Below are 15,246 nucleotides of genomic sequence, written 5' to 3'. Positions count from 1 at the left end.
CCCACATGATCATATGACCTCCTGACTGGGTAACTTCTTAAAACTGACTTTGCAGCCAGCATGCACTGTAAGAGACCTGGAACGAGCGGGGCCCCTGGTCATATGTTGGCGGCAGCAGATGCTTTACCTGGAACATGTAATTCAGTAGGGCTGTAGGGTTGGAATTCTTTAGAACAGGAATTTCCCCCTTTTTTTGGTTCCTAGGAAGAACTGAGTATGGAATGTCTGAACCTTACTCTGTAAAATCAGCATCCTCCCTGAAAATCAGAACTGTTTTGGGCTTTCCTTGAGCACAAATATTTGGAGTGTGATGAGGGTACAGGCATCAGTGCCCAGCTTTGAAGCAGGGATTAATTGTCCTAAAGGCAAAAATTGGTTTCCAGCCCCCAGGTGACATGGGCACTGTGTTTTACGATTTTGTGCTGGGTGGGGGCTGCCTCTGGGTTCCCAGTGGGGAAGTCTCCAGGTGATTTCCAGATAGTAGAGGCATTTGGTTTCTGACCTTTGTGTTAGAGGCAGATGAGGGTAGAGCTATTGGTTGTTATCAGATAAGAAAATGACCTGATTCCACCAGAGGGGAGTTGAAAATAAAGCTGTAAATGCTCACTCGAAATCCTCTGAGAGGCCAGAGGGGAAGCAGAGTGCATAGCGCTGCTCCCAGTCTGGGAGTTGTCCCAGACCGTGCAGAACCAGTGCGGTCCAGAGGAGGCCACAGTATAGGAGCTGATCAATAGAGCGGGAGGAACCCCAGTGTGGAAGCAAGTCCATTTCCTGTAATTGTCAGGGGATTATTGACCTTGGAGTTTTATTTCAGATTTGCATCTGAGGTGGAGCAGCCAGGACACCCAGTGGTGTACAGAGTGACACCCACGTTCCTTAGCTAGTTTTGATCATGTAGATTGTGTGAAGCACAGAAATATTACACTCATATGAGATGATGGGTGACTGGCTTATTTGTATTTTGTATGTTTTAAAGTGTCTATTTCGTATCAGGTCCTTATTGTGCTTTGTGTGCATTAGCACACCTTATGAATCTGTGCTTATTATTGGAAAAAGTTAAAGACAAGGAATTTGATCTAGGAGTATGTAAGATTAAATACGGACTATTAAGCAGTCTTACAAGACAGGCTAGCCTACAGACTGTGGAGAGGACTGTCTGCCGGCACGCAGCGGGCAGGCCCTGTTGGTGCTGGCCTTCAGCGATTTGTTTGTTCATTCAGCAGGTGTTCTTTTAGTCCCTGTCCTGCTCTGGGCACTGTGCAAGGCTCCAGGGTTGGATCTGGTGGTGGGTGAGACAGGTATGGGCCCTGCCCCAACCAGGCAAAAGAGGGAAGAGAAGTAAAGATTATTTCCTCTCCGTTGGTATTTTTCCAAAGAAAGTGTTTGGAGAGGCTGAGGGTCCCATTCCTGGGAAGTGACCATAGGCAGTCTGTGTGCCTTTGATTCATCATAAGGGGGAGTGGGAGGCTAGGCCTGTTTCAGAGGGCAATATGAGGGATCAGGGAGAGGACCCTGGAGAGCCTGGGAGGCAGTTCTGGATGATGAGGAGGAGGAGGAGGAGGAGGAGATTTTTACTGAAGTATAGTTGACACGTAGTGGTACATTTGTTTCAGATGTCCAATGCAGAGATTAGCCAATTCTGCAGTTCTAGATTATTTTCAAAACTAGGCTGACATTTGGGCACACACATATGTGTCTGTGACCTGTTGAATCAGTTCCTGGCCCCGATGCTGTGCCTCAGGTGATCTGGTGGGGCCTGCAAAATGGTGTTTCAGAGAGTGGTTAAAGTGACCTCTGGGAGCCCTCTTGGTTTGGTGGTGATTTGGATAAGGATGTGTGAGGGATTTGGGGGATAATTGAGGAAGCTGCAGAAGAGATGAGAGGGGGGTTAGAAAAAGGGGAGGGGAGGGAGAAGATAACAGTGAGGAGGAACTTTGTTAGGTTTGTTCTGGTTAATCCCCAAGTCAGCTGGAGGAATTAGGAGGCACAGGGGACAGGGAGAGCTGGGGACTAGAGACCACTATGGGGTCAAGCCGGCTAGCAGTAAGGATGTGAGATGTGTGCAGAGACTTTGGCCAGCTCTGACATGATGGATTCATGGTGGTGTAAATAGAGGTAGCTTCTGAACAGAAACCGAAGCGGTGAGGTTGGGCTAGGCCAGAGTTGAGGAATTGTGGAATCTGAAAGGCTGTGCTGGTGTGCTTTAGCAGGGAAGCAAGTTAAAACCCTTCAGGCTGTGGGAGCAGGAAAATATGCAGTGGAAGGAATAATGCCTGGAGGGGACACGTTTTGGTCACCCACTTAAAAATAAGCAGCACACCTTTACTCTGTTCCTGGGAACCAGTTGAGAGATGGCTCAAGGAGCCACACAGGTGGCTGCAATGTCAGCTTCATACTTAATAGCTGTTGGAGAGTGTGGGACCAGGAGAGTGGACTGGAGGTTCCTAATGCCAAACCCCAGATTTAGAGGTATGCGCCTAGTTTCCCGTGGCGCGGCCCTCCGTGTTCACTCTTCCTGGCGGGGTTCTCTTTCAGCGAGTGCTGCTTTACATAGTCTTCAGGCTCTTCCAGGGTTGGTTTGGTTTTATGTTTACCTCATCTTGTTATTATTTTCTTTTTTATTTTAAAGCAGCCTCCACACCCAACAAGGGGCTTGAATTTACCACCCTGAGATCAAGAGTTGCATATCCTATCAACTGAGCCAGCCAGGTGCCCCTAAAAAAGTGTGTGTGTGTGTGGGGGGGTAATCAATCCTTTATTTTTAATAGAGAAAAAATTGGCATGTAACATCATATTAGTTTTAAGTGTGCAACATAATAATTGGGTCTTTGTATATATTTTAAAATTTTTAAAAAACTTTTTAAACTGTGCTAGTATAGAATAAAACAAAGGGGTGCCTGGGTGGCTCAGTTGTTAGGCATCTGCCTTTGGCTCAGGTCATGATCCCAGGGTTCTGGGATGGAGCTCCACATTGGGCTTCCTGCTCAGCGGGAAGCCTGCTTCTCCCTCTCCCACTCCCCCTGCTTGTGTTCCCTCTCTTGCTGTCTCTCTCTCTCTCTCTCAAATAAATAAATAAAAATTTTAAAAATAAAATAAAACAAAAATAGAGAAAACAAGACCCCCCCCCCCAAAAGAAAGTATAGCTTGGTGAATTACAAGGTCAAGAAATAAAACTTTGCTGGCCCCACTAGATGGCCCTTGGTGGGTCCCATCCCTGCTACAGCCCCTTCTCTCCTTCCTTCCAAAAGTGAGCCCCAACCTGCCTTTGTATCCATTTCCTTCTGTTTCTTTTTGGTTTTACCTCCCAAATGTGTATCCTTAGGTACTGTAATTTAATTTTGTCCATTTTTAAAACTTCATGTATCTTTTAAGTCTCTTCAATCTATAGATACTCCCTCTGTCCCTTTCCTTGCAATCATCTGCTCAAGCCTCTGGGCCCTTAGACTCCGTGTGTGAGTCTTCCCATAGTCCAGGTGTAGCTGATGGTGTCTTAGGGTGCAGGTGGGCACGCTCTTTTTCATACTTCCTATGAATGGGTGGCTGGATCCAAAGGCATGATCCGCCTCAGGTTCGGACCCTCTGGCACAGCTGGGGTGATCTGCATCTTTCCTCTGGAGGGCAGCTTTCCTCTTGTTACACGCTGCTCACAGCTGGTACCCAGAGTGCCGCTTCCTTGAAGAGAGGCCAGGCCCAGCCCAGCCCGGCCTCTCAGTGGCTCTGCAGTCCTCAGCAAACCAGTCTCTCTGGGACTGGTGTGACGGGGTGTTGCAAGAGGAAGAGCCGGGGTATCTCCTCTGGCCTAATTCACCGGGAGGGGCTCACAGCACCACCCACTCTGCAGGCCCTCCCCACTAACTCCTGGTGCTTCTGCCTTTCCTTATCTGTCGCTCTTGTCTCCTTTCTTCAGCTTTCCTCCCTTCCTTTCTCCCTGTGTTTCTGTGGTGTTCTGATGGGAAAAAGATTTGAGGCTTAGGAGAGGAATTCTCATCCTGTTTGATTGCTCACCATCTCAGGGACTGTGGAAGCCTCATTTTACTCATCTGTAAAATGAAGGTGTTGGTCTTGATGATTCAAATGGTTGCCTCAGGGGCGCCTGGGTGGCTCAGTGGGTTAAAGCCTCTGCCTTCGGCTCAGGTCATGATCCCAGGGTCCTGGGATCGAGCCCCGCATCGGGCTCTCTGCTCAGCAGGGAGCCTGCTTCCTCCTCTCTCTCTCTCTCTCTCTCTGCCTGCCTCTCTGCCTACCTGTGATCTCTATCTGTCAAATAAATAAAATATTAAAAAAAATTAAAAAAAAATAATAAATGGTTGCCTCATACTTTGTCCTATGAGTGTTGTGTTTTACAAATTTTCTGTGTCTGGAAGCTGTTTCCCAGGATTTTCTTCTCGTTGTAGGGCACGTTTTGGTCACCCACTTAAAATAGTAAGGAAACGGAGAAACGGGTAGAGCTTAGAGAATGGCCACAATCCAGTCTTTCCTCTCATCAGTGCCATTAGGCCGGTGGGCTGGGTGAGCAGTGGAAGGCTCATGTGGGCTCTGGTCGTGGCCTCACCTACTGGTCTCAAGCTCTGGGGACAGAAACCTACCTTTCAGTATAGGGAAGTGTGTCAGCTGCCAATGCTGCGGCTGTGCTGGCAGGTGGCTGAGGATGTGGGCATGTGGAGGGCCAGAGGTGGTTTCAGTGTGAGAACAGGCCCAGGCTTTAGGCCTGGGAACTTGTCAGCTGGCCCTGGCTTTCTTGTTTGTGGGCCCCACCCAGCTTACCCCTGAATTTGATGGGCAGCCCAAGCATGTGTCTGATGTGAGGGCAACTCTGTGCTTACTTCAGTCAGCCGCTGCCTGGATCTGGAGGTAAAGGACTGTGCTGGTGGCTAGCCTAAACCTTCGTATGTATTATATGCTGAGCCCACTGCCCTACCAGTGGGAACTGCCCCCAAGGAGAGGTATCATGTACTGTACCAGGATTTATCTGGCCTCCCCCGGTGCTGAGACGCTTAACATATGCCTGTGGTGTTTGTTTGTTATTACTTGACACATTCCAAATTTCATTTATTTTATACAGAAGTAATTTTGAAGCCAAGTAAATTCAGATTTTTGCATGCATTGTGTCTGTCCACTAAGGTTGCTTAGGCCTAAGGAGGTAGACCAGGTTTTGTTTTCTTGGTTTGAATCCAAGTTTTCTGAGGGCTGTCCTTTAGGGAGGAGAATGTAAGGAATTCCAGAGTCAGGGAAGTGTGGGCTGTGCTGGAGGAAGGGGAGGAAGGGCTGCTTCTAGAAGCTGCTTAGCAATGCTCAGGAGCTGCCCAGAGGAGTGGGTGTCAGGCAGCCAGCATGGCGGTGAGCGGAGTGCAGAATCTCCTGTGTGAGAGATCTTTACCATTTCATTTAAAAATTGAATTACTCAGGGGGCGCCTGGGTGGCACAGGCTGTTGAGCATCCAACTCTTGGTTTCAGCTCAGGTGGTGGTCGTGGGATCCAGCCCTGTGTGGGGCTCCATGTTCAGCAAGGAGTCTGCTTAAGGCTTTCTCTCCCTCTGCCCCTCCACCTTGCACTCATACTCCGTTTCTCTCTCTCTCAAATAAATAAATAAATCTTAAGAAAAAACTGAATTACTCAGATTTTTGTGAGACACAACTATGGCTGCTTGGTTAGTGTGGAAAAGCAGGAGTGAAAGCTGTTTCCTAGTGTTGGCTGCTCTGGTGTTCTCAGGTGTCCATAATCAGCTAGCAGTGAAAGTACTTAGAGAGCAGCCCTGCTTTCATCTCAGAGGGTCAGCAAGTAGTAGGCCCTGGCCAATTTATCCTGGGCCAGAGCTGAGTTTTCTCGTTCTTCAGGCTTTGAAAGTATGTTCTTTTATAGATAAAGCTGTTTCACCGAATCTCTTGGTAACTAGTAGCTTTGGAGTTTTTGTTTTTGTTTTTGATGTCACCGTTTTGTAAAAAAATGAAGCATAATTTATACATGTAGCAAAATACACAAATCATAAATGTATAGCTCAGCACACTTTTACATATGTATATACCACTCAGATCAAGATATAGAACATTTCCAGAAGGCTCCATCATACTTTTCCCCAGTCAGCATCTCACCATAAGTAAGCGCTCTTCTGACCTCTATCCTTGCTTAGTTTTGCTGCTCTTGACCTTCCTGTAAGTGGAGTGATAGAGTGTGTGTGTACTCTCATTTGTCTGCCTTTTTTCTTGCTGAACATTAGGTCTCTGACATTTGTGTGGTGGTGTCTTAGGGTCTTTTTTTTTTTTTTTTTTTAATTTGGGATCTTTTTTATTTTTATACACATGACAAGATTTTACACCAAGAATAGTCAGTTAAATAGTACAAATTTACATTCATGAGGAATGTTAAAAAAAATTCAACTAAAAAAACCCACTTCTGTCTGTGACCCACAATCCCAACATTTTACAGTGCAGGGGAGAAGGGGCTGGGGGAAGCATCCAAAACAAGTCTCTCCCAAAAGAAATGACTTAAATTTCACATTCCCTCTCCACACAGGATCCAAATGGTGAGAGTACAACAGTTCAGTAAATTGTGATATATTCATATGAAATACTATACAACAAAAGAGTGTTGTATAGTATTTCATATGAATATATCACAATTTACTTCTCTTCTTGTTGGTAGACATTTGGGCTGTGTCCAGTTTTTGACATCACAGATAACACGGATACAAATGTTCTTGTCCATGTCTTCTGTTGGTGTATACCTAAGAATGAATTGCTGGATATATTTGATATTTTAATCACTGGGAAGAATTTTGTATATATGCCTCTTGTATTTTTTTCTTTTCTTTTTTTTTCTTTAAGGATTTTTATTTACTTATTTGACAGAGAGAGACCAGTGAGAGAGGGAACACAAGCAGGGGGAGTGGGAGAGGGAGAAGCAGGCTTCCTGCTGAGCAGGGAGCCTGATGCGGGGCTCCATCCCAGGACCCTGGGATCATGACCTGAGCCGAAGGCAGACACTTAATGCCTGAGCCACCCAGGCGCCCCTCTGTTTTATTTTTCAACTTATTATTATGGAGAATTTCAAGTACACTCAAACACTGGAACAGTGAATCTCTACTCACACTTTCAACCACTACCCCACTCCACATAATTTTGAACCATGTTTCAGACACCTGTCATTTCATCCCTCAGTGGTTTGGTGTATGGCTCTAGAAGATAATGTAACATCTGCTGAAGGGCTTCATGCTCCTTCTCTCTGGTCCTGGTGTTGTCCACGGTTTGTATCATGGTCCTCATGGCAAGGTATGCCTCCTAGTTCCTGTTACTCCTCATCTTGGTGAAGTTGCCTAGGTCCCCTGGTTTTTCCAGGCAGCCTTCGAACCAGGAACTAGCATGATAGAGAGTTGGGAAGGTCACTTTAGGACTTTGGAATGTCATTCTCTGTTGGGAGCACCACTTTCTGTTGGGTTGATTGTCCATGTGTGTGAGTTAGGCTAATCTTAGAGAAAGTTGAGTGTGGGCTGGGGAGTACTTCCGTGCTTGGGTGCACGACAGCCTGTCCCAGATGGCTGCACGGCTTGGGATAGATGGTTCTTCCCCCAGGGCCCCAAGAGTGGAGGGTGCCACCTACAGGACGGATGGGCTCCAGCATTCCTGTCAGGCCCTACTCCTTAATTGAAGGACAACAGGCATCAAACTTAGATTTGGACATAATGAGGTAGAAAAGGTTAATGTTTTTCAGAACAGTGAAATCACAGGATGAAGATTAGACTTGGGGGCCCATAATAGTCTCTAGCTTCCCTCCCCTGTCCTTGTGTTTAGCACTGGAGTTGTTCTGGGGTGGGCCCAGAAGGTGGCCTGGTTCAGAGGGCTGGTCCAGGGAAGAAACAATGGGAGCAAAGAACACTACAAATACCTTATTATTTGGAGTCACTCACCCATAAATTCTCCATAGCAATTTTCCTCTGAGGTAGTCAAGTCTGACTAGAAAAACATAGCACCATGTTTTGATTCATTAGTCATCTGGATGCTCACCCTCCCATACTGTCATGCTGCCTGACCATGAAGTACCACTACTCCCGGTCTGCACTTAGGATTCCTGCCGCCCGTCATGGCCCATAGTCCGGCAATACGAGAGGGGCAAACTGCTCTCTGTTTCAGCCTGTCCCACCTGCCTTCTTCTTCTTATGCTGTTAATGAAGGAGTTTGCCAATAACTCACTTCTAGTGAAAGTAAGGGAAAAGTCACTCATCTCTTCAGGCAGGAATGTAAATTGAAGGCATTTGGGGCAATATCAATTCTAATATATATAACCTTGGGCCTAACAAATACACATCTAGGATTTTGTGCTCCGATTTCCTCCCAGAAGAAAGCAAGTATAAAAGTGAGAGCATCCTTGAGAGCAAAACAGACAGGATACAGACACTTAGATGTGCTACAAGCAGCAAGGGTCAGTCAGGAGGTGGGTCCAGCCACTGGGGCTGACGTCTCCCAGTTCTAGTAAAATTTAAAAAAAGCAATAATTATGAAATATGTGATTTCATTTGGGCTTTAAGAATGAATTAAAGAGGGTCGCCTAGGTGGCTCAGCTGGTTAAGCCTCTGCCTTCAGCTCTGGTCATGATCTCAGGGTCCTGGGATTGAGTCCCGCATTGGGCTCTTTGCTCAGTAGGTAGCCTGCTTCTCCCTCTGCCTGCCACACCCCCTGCTTGTACTCTCCCTCTCTCTGACAAGTAAATACATAAAATCTTATTAAAAAATGAATGAATTAAAGAGGGGTGCCTGAGTGGCTCGTTTGTTTGGGCCTCTGCCTTTGGCTCAGGTAATGATTTCAGGGTCCTGGGATCAAGGCCTGAGTTAGGCTCCCTACTCAGTGGGGAGTCTGCTTCTCCCACTGCCTCCCCCACTCCCTGCCCCCAATCATGCTCATGCGCTTGTGCTCTATCTCTCTCAAATAAAAAAATCTTAAAAAAAAAAAATTAAAAAAAAAAAGAAAGAGAGGGTGGTTCAGTCAGTTAAGCATCTGACTCCATCTCAGCTCAGGTCTTGATCTCAGGCTCTTGAGTTCAAGCCCCTCATTGGGCTTGCATGGAGCCTGCTTTAAAAAAAGTGGGGCGCCTGGGTGGCTCAGTGGGTTAAGCCGCTGCCTTCGGCTCAGGTCATGATCTCAGGGTCCTGGGATCGAGTCCCGCATCGAGCTCTTTGCTCAGCAGGGAGCCTGCTTCCCTCTCTCCCTCTCCGCCTGCCTCTTTGTCTACTTGTGATCTCTCTCTGTCAAATAAATAAATAAAATCTTAAAAAAAAAAAAGTGAATGGGGCGCCAGGTTGGCTCAGTGGGTTAAAGCCTCTGCCTTCAGCTCAGGTCATGATCTCAGGGTCCTGAGATCGAGCCCTGCATCGGGCTCTCTGCTCAGTAGAGAGACTGCTTCCCTTCCTCTCTCTGCCTACCTCTCTGCCTACTTGTGATCTCTGTCAAATAAATAAATAAAATCTTTTTTTTTAAAAAAGTGAATGAATTCAAGAGAGATGTGCTTGTTTATGGATTTAGAGACACAGTAAATATCTCATTTGTGAACATCTTAAAAAAAAAAAAAAGTCCAGCATGGAACCTACTTAAAAAAAAAGTTTTTTTGGTTTATGGATTTAGAGACACATTAAATATGCCATTTGCAGACAGCTACTGAAGAAACCCAGCCTGCTCATCTGAGGGCCTGGGAAAGAAGCCTGCTTTTCACTTGTGCTCTGTTGTATTACTGGAATTTGTTTTACCTCCATATGAATTACTTGTTTTTTTTAGAGAGGGGAGGGGCAGAGGGAGAGAATCCCCAAGCAGGATCCCCCCCCCCTTCCAAGTGCGGAGCCCATTGCAGGGCTCCATCCTGCTATCCATGAGAGCATGACCTGAGCTGAAACCAAGAGTTGGATGCTTAACTAGCTGATCCACCCAGGTGCCCCCATATGAATTACTTTTATTGCATTAAACCCAAAGGTAAGAACCAGACAGCCGATGGCATCATTGTGAGGCGTGCTGTGTGTCTTCCAAGTTGTGGTCGGGAATTATTAGTGGGGAATGTGATGCTGACAAACACTGGGTTAAGCTTGTGTAGATCTTGAGATTTGCTCTGGGACTTCTGAACTTGGTGATGGTCTAGTCAGGGTTTTTTCTTTCAGGAGGGAGGGCTCCTGGGAAGGGAAGATGAAACTATTTTTAATCTTAAGCAAACATAGCCCAATGTAGTAATTTCAGGCCCCAGTGTGACATTTTCTTCCATTATAACCCAAGTCACTTTTAAAACAAATAAACAAAGCCCTTTTTTGTGTATATTTTGTGTTCATAATGTTTCTGGAAGAAATGCTTTTAAAATACCTCCATTTCCCCTTTATAAACTTGGAGGGCTCGGAGGCCTAGTAGGACGTGTGTTTTGTTTTTGTTTTTGTTTTTTTTTAAATTTTTATTATTTTTTAAAGATTTTTATTTATTTGATAGAGAGAGAGAGACATCACAAGTAGGCAGAGAGGCAGGCAGAGAGTGGGGGGGAGGAAGCAGGCCTCCTGCAGAGCAGAGAGCCCGGCGTGGGGCTCGATCCCAGGACCCTGGGATCACGACCTGAGCGGAAGGCAGAGGCTTTAACCCACTGAGCCACCCAGGCGCCCCAGGGACGTGTGTTTTGAATCATGCAGTCTAGGAGTTTGGTGCTTGGACCCTGGAATGCTAGTGGGCAGAGTGCTGGGGTGCGAAGTAAGTGGTGGGGTTAAGGTTACACAGGCTGTCAAGTTTACAGAGCTCATGTGCTGACTTTGCCTCACAACTGTTGATGAATATCCCTGCTCTGCCAGGGAAGAATTGAGGTCCTGAGAGAGGAGGTGGACCATGCCCCACATTCCTTTTTTTTTTTTTTTTTAAGGATTTATTTGAGAAAGTGGGGGTGGAGAAAACAGAAAGGGAGGGGGGACAAGCAGACTTGGCACTGAGTGCAGAGTCTGATGTGGAGCTTCATTTAATGTCCCTGAGATCATGACCTGAGCCGAAATAAAGTCACTTGCTTAACTGACTTGAGCCACCCAGGTGCACCCCCACCCCCTTAAAAGATTTTTAAAATTTATTTGAGAGAGAGAGAGAGAGTGCGTGCGCATGGGCAGAGGGAGAGGGAATAAGAATCCCAAGCAGACTCTGCACTGAGCATAAAGCCCAATGCAGGGCATGGGGCTTGATACCATGACCCTGAGATCATGACCTGAGCCAAAATCGAGAGTCAGGCACTCAACCAGTTGAGTCACCCAGGTGCCCTGAGATGCAGCTTGTTCTAATGATCAGCACTGGTTAAGGAGGTACCTACCAGTTTACTCTAAAGTTTCTGTTTTCCCCTTTGCCATTAATGAGTAGTTTATGGCGGGACACTTTGAGACTGTGTAGATACCTTGTTTTTTCTTAAACTCTGACCTTCTACTTTCAGCATCTATTGATCCTTCTAAGATCGTTCCTTCTGTGTTGGTGTCATCTTACTCTGAGAAGAGTTTTCTTGCCTCCCCCATTTATTTATTCATTGGATTATTGGTTTATTAGTTCATATTGCTGACTCAGTGTGATTCTTTCCTTTTTTTTTTTATAGGTAGGCTTAGATCTTTTTTTTAATTTTTTTTTTTTTTTTATTTGACAGATAGAGATCACAAGCAGGCAGAGAGACAGAGAGAGAGGGGGAAGCAGGCTCCCCGCTGAGCAGAGAGCCTGATTTGGGGCTCGATCCCAGGACCCCAGGATCATGACCTGAGCCGAAGGCAGAGGCCCTAACCCACTGAGCCACCCAGGCGCCCCTCCTTTTTTTTTTTTTTTTTTTTTAAAGATTTTGTTTATTTATATGACAGACAGAGATCACAAGTAGGCAGAGAGGCAGGCAGAGAGAGAGGGGGAAGCAGACTCCCCACTGAGCAGAGAGCCCGATGCAGGGCTCAATCCCAGGACCCTGAGATCATGACCTGAGCCGAAGGCAGAGGCTTTAACCCACTGAGCCACCCAGGCGCCACTCATTGTGATTCTTGTCATTATTTTGATGCCCAGGTTGTCCCTGGTTTGGCAGTGGGAGTCCCTTCTGTGTTCTTTTGACATGTCTGCATTGTTGTTTGGGCACTCCCTGACTTTCTGATGCAACTAGATATTCCAGCCTCCTTGACCCCAGCCTGAGACCAGCCATTTCCACAAGGAGCCGTGGTGCCGTTTAGTTGACATGGTATTGAGAAACCAAGATATAGATGCATGATACATCTTTTTATTTATTGAAAGTCTGCTAAAACTAACTTTGTATTTAGTTGCTTAATCATGTTGCAGTTGAATAAAGGAGTTTCATGGTGTCCAGTTTTTGATTTTTGTTGTTAAGTGGAACAAGTGAACACGATAGCAGCGGAGTAAGCTGGACTTCAGCAACAACATAAAAGAATGAATGCCCTGCCTGCTCAAAAAGAATGTATTGCTACTTAATTGGTAGGGAAATTATCAGAACCACTGAACTGATCTCTAAAGAGGAAGGATATCTCCAGCTGTTGATACTAGAGACCCTGAAATCCAGCTCCCCAGGCAGTGCCCATGACTGCTGTTGTCAGGGCCTTGAACTAAAGGTGCAGTGTCCTTTGAGGCAGTGGAGCATATGTACCCTGTGTTTCAGGTGGTCTTGACATAGTTCTCCCCCAGGCAGGTTCTAGTGTCATGGGAAGACATGGGGCTTACCCGTGTCCTCCCTGTGTCATCATTCCACTACATGGGGAAATCAGAGCTGAGAATTTAACGAAATAGGAAAGGTGTGTCGGAGGGCTTATTAGATAAAGGATGGCTGCATTTGGCAGCTTTCCGGAGGAAGCAGCATTTGGGGATTGGGAGCTGGAGGGTGAGAGGGAGCTAGAAAAAAAAAATCCATTTAATGAACGCTTATGAGTACTTCTTTTTGTGCCAGGCAGTGAGGGTGGACCTGATTGCACAGGCAGCTGTCATGAGCTGCCTGGAATGCAAGAGCCATGTGATGGCAGTTGTGGCTTGGGCAAGGTAATTTGGTGAACTGGGCTCCAGGTGCCAGCTCTGCCTCTTACTGGCTGTGGATCTCTGTTTTCTTCATGTCATAAAGGAGATGTTCTGTAAGGTTGCTGTGAGGGTGCAGGTTTACATGCCAGTCTTAAGGGGTTGCATCCGGAACACAATCCTCCTCATTAGGGCAGCTCAGTGCAGGTTAAAATCAGGGGGATAAGGTCCCTGAGGAAGCAAGCTTAGGTTGGCCTTGGGTGGCCAGTGCAAAAAGGGGTGCTTTCTGCTCCCCTCTTCCTGAGAAGTCTCACGCTTGACTCTAGAGATGTCTAGCTGTTTGTGAAGTAGTAAAGCAAAGGGAAGGCATTCACTTCGGTGGAGAGCCACGTTTGAGCTAAAACACTGATTTGTCCTTATCGAACACCTGTTCCATTGAAGGGTTGGGTTGCCGTGGGAGTGAGCAGTCCGGGTTAAGTGGAGCATAATTGTGCTGTGGGAACATGTGTGGCTCTGTGTTCAGGAGGGCGTGGTATGGAGTGGGCTCATTAAATGAGTGGCAGGGGTTGGACATGCTAGGGTAGGAGGAAAAGCACTCTTGGAGTGTTGAAAGAAGGGCATTCCTTGGGAGAAAAGGGCTTGGAGCCCAGTCCTGAAGGTAAGTAGAGAACCTGAAGGTTCGGTAGACGTGTCAGTGCTGGGCAGTGGTGCAGTGTCCCAGCATGTGGAGGGGAGGAGCCCAGAGCAGAGTGACCAGAGGCCAGGTGTGAGCAAGGAGTCACGGACAAGGCATTGGCCAAGGCTGGGGGTGGGGGCAGTGATGACAGGTGAGGCAGGAGGCACCCTGGAGGTGGGAAGGGGTAAGGATCCAGTGCACACTCTCTCAGGTCTTTAACCTATTTTTCAACTTGATGGGAAGGCTGGGTCTTGTCTCACATCCTTGGGTGGTGACAGTGGGCCCATCTCCCACGGAAGACTGAGCGAAAGTAGGTGTCTGCCTGGATCCTTCTATCTCTTTCCTTCCCAACTTGTCTAGGAAATAGAGCCCATACTCTGAGGCCTTGGTGTTCCCTGGTTGATGCTGACCTACATTCTCCTGCACTCTGTCCAAGCTTTGCTATTTGTCTCCCATTGAACCAGTCTGAGCCCAGGACCCAGATGAATTAGGGCTTGTTCTGGCCCTCAGTGGACACTCAGTCTAGTGGGGCAAGTTTTTATTGGGAAACAAGAGAAGCTCATATAATTTTTTTTTTGAGATTTTAATCTTCTAAGTAAGAAGTAAGCATTTTCATTTTATATTGTTCTTCATTTGTGGAGAAACTGAAACAAATGGAATGGGGTTGGAATTAAAGAGCAGGTAGGGGGAGGTAGGACAGTATAGGACAGTATCTCATACTGAGTAGGTGGTCCAAATTTGTTGAATAAAAATTATCAAGAACATATTCCTATCATGTATGTTCTTGTTAGAGCGAGGTGCTTATGGAGAAAGAAAACTAATTATTGCGAAAGCAAAGAGTACGTGTTTCTATAATATTAATCTGGTGTCTTTCATCTAAAGAGCAAAACAGATACCAAGTATTGTTATTTAATTTGCCATTTGTCCAAATTATATGTGTCCATGCTATTTTTTTTTTTTTTTTTTTTTTTTTTTTTTTTCTTAAAGATTTTATTTATTTGTCAGAGAGAGAGGAGAGCGAGCGAGCACAGGCAGACAGAATGGCAGGCAGAGGCAGAGGGAGAAGCAGGCTCCCCGCCAAGCAAGGAGCCCGATGTGGGACTCGATCCCAGGACACTGGGATCATGACCTGAGCCGAAGGCAGCTGCTTAACCAACTGAGCCACCCAGGCGTCCCGTGTCCATGCTATTGATCATTGTTGTAGTTGGTGTTATTGTATTCTGTATTTGCCTAGAAAAAAAGGGCTTCTGAGAACGAACTTAGATTTATAAAATAATTTTTAAAAAATTCTGTTGGCCAAAAAAATCGCTGTTGTTTCATTACAGCCTCTGTTACTCTGTTCTCTGGAGTGCTGGGACCTTGGTTAGTCACTGACCTCTTGCCTGCTCCATACCCAGAGGACAGTCACACCTGAGGTTCTGTTGGGCAGGACTGCTTCTTTCCTGTCGAGGGGTAGATGCAGTTAGAACATGTGCAGTCTCCAGTGTTTTGGAAATGATTTCTTTAAAGGCCACTGTGTTGAGGCCCTAAGTGCTGTGCACTTGCCATCTGCAGGTCTTGGTATCCAGGCGCCGCTGTCTGTGTTGTCCTCGTTGTGGTGCCATC

At 46.4% G+C, this 15,246-nt stretch overlaps 1 protein-coding gene across 3 annotated transcripts in view; it reads left to right on the top strand.

The window, feature by feature from the left end:
• DAG1 (dystroglycan 1) overlaps positions 1-15,246 on the top strand; it is a 69,842-nt gene that overhangs the window by 17,012 nt on the left and 37,584 nt on the right. The gene's annotated exons all lie outside the window — the stretch shown is intronic.

Source organism: Lutra lutra, chromosome 1, assembly GCF_902655055.1.
Source record: "Lutra lutra chromosome 1, mLutLut1.2, whole genome shotgun sequence".
In the NCBI taxonomy this organism is placed as follows: Eukaryota; Metazoa; Chordata; class Mammalia; order Carnivora; family Mustelidae; genus Lutra; species Lutra lutra.
This window is presented reverse-complemented; position numbering and strand designations above follow the sequence as displayed.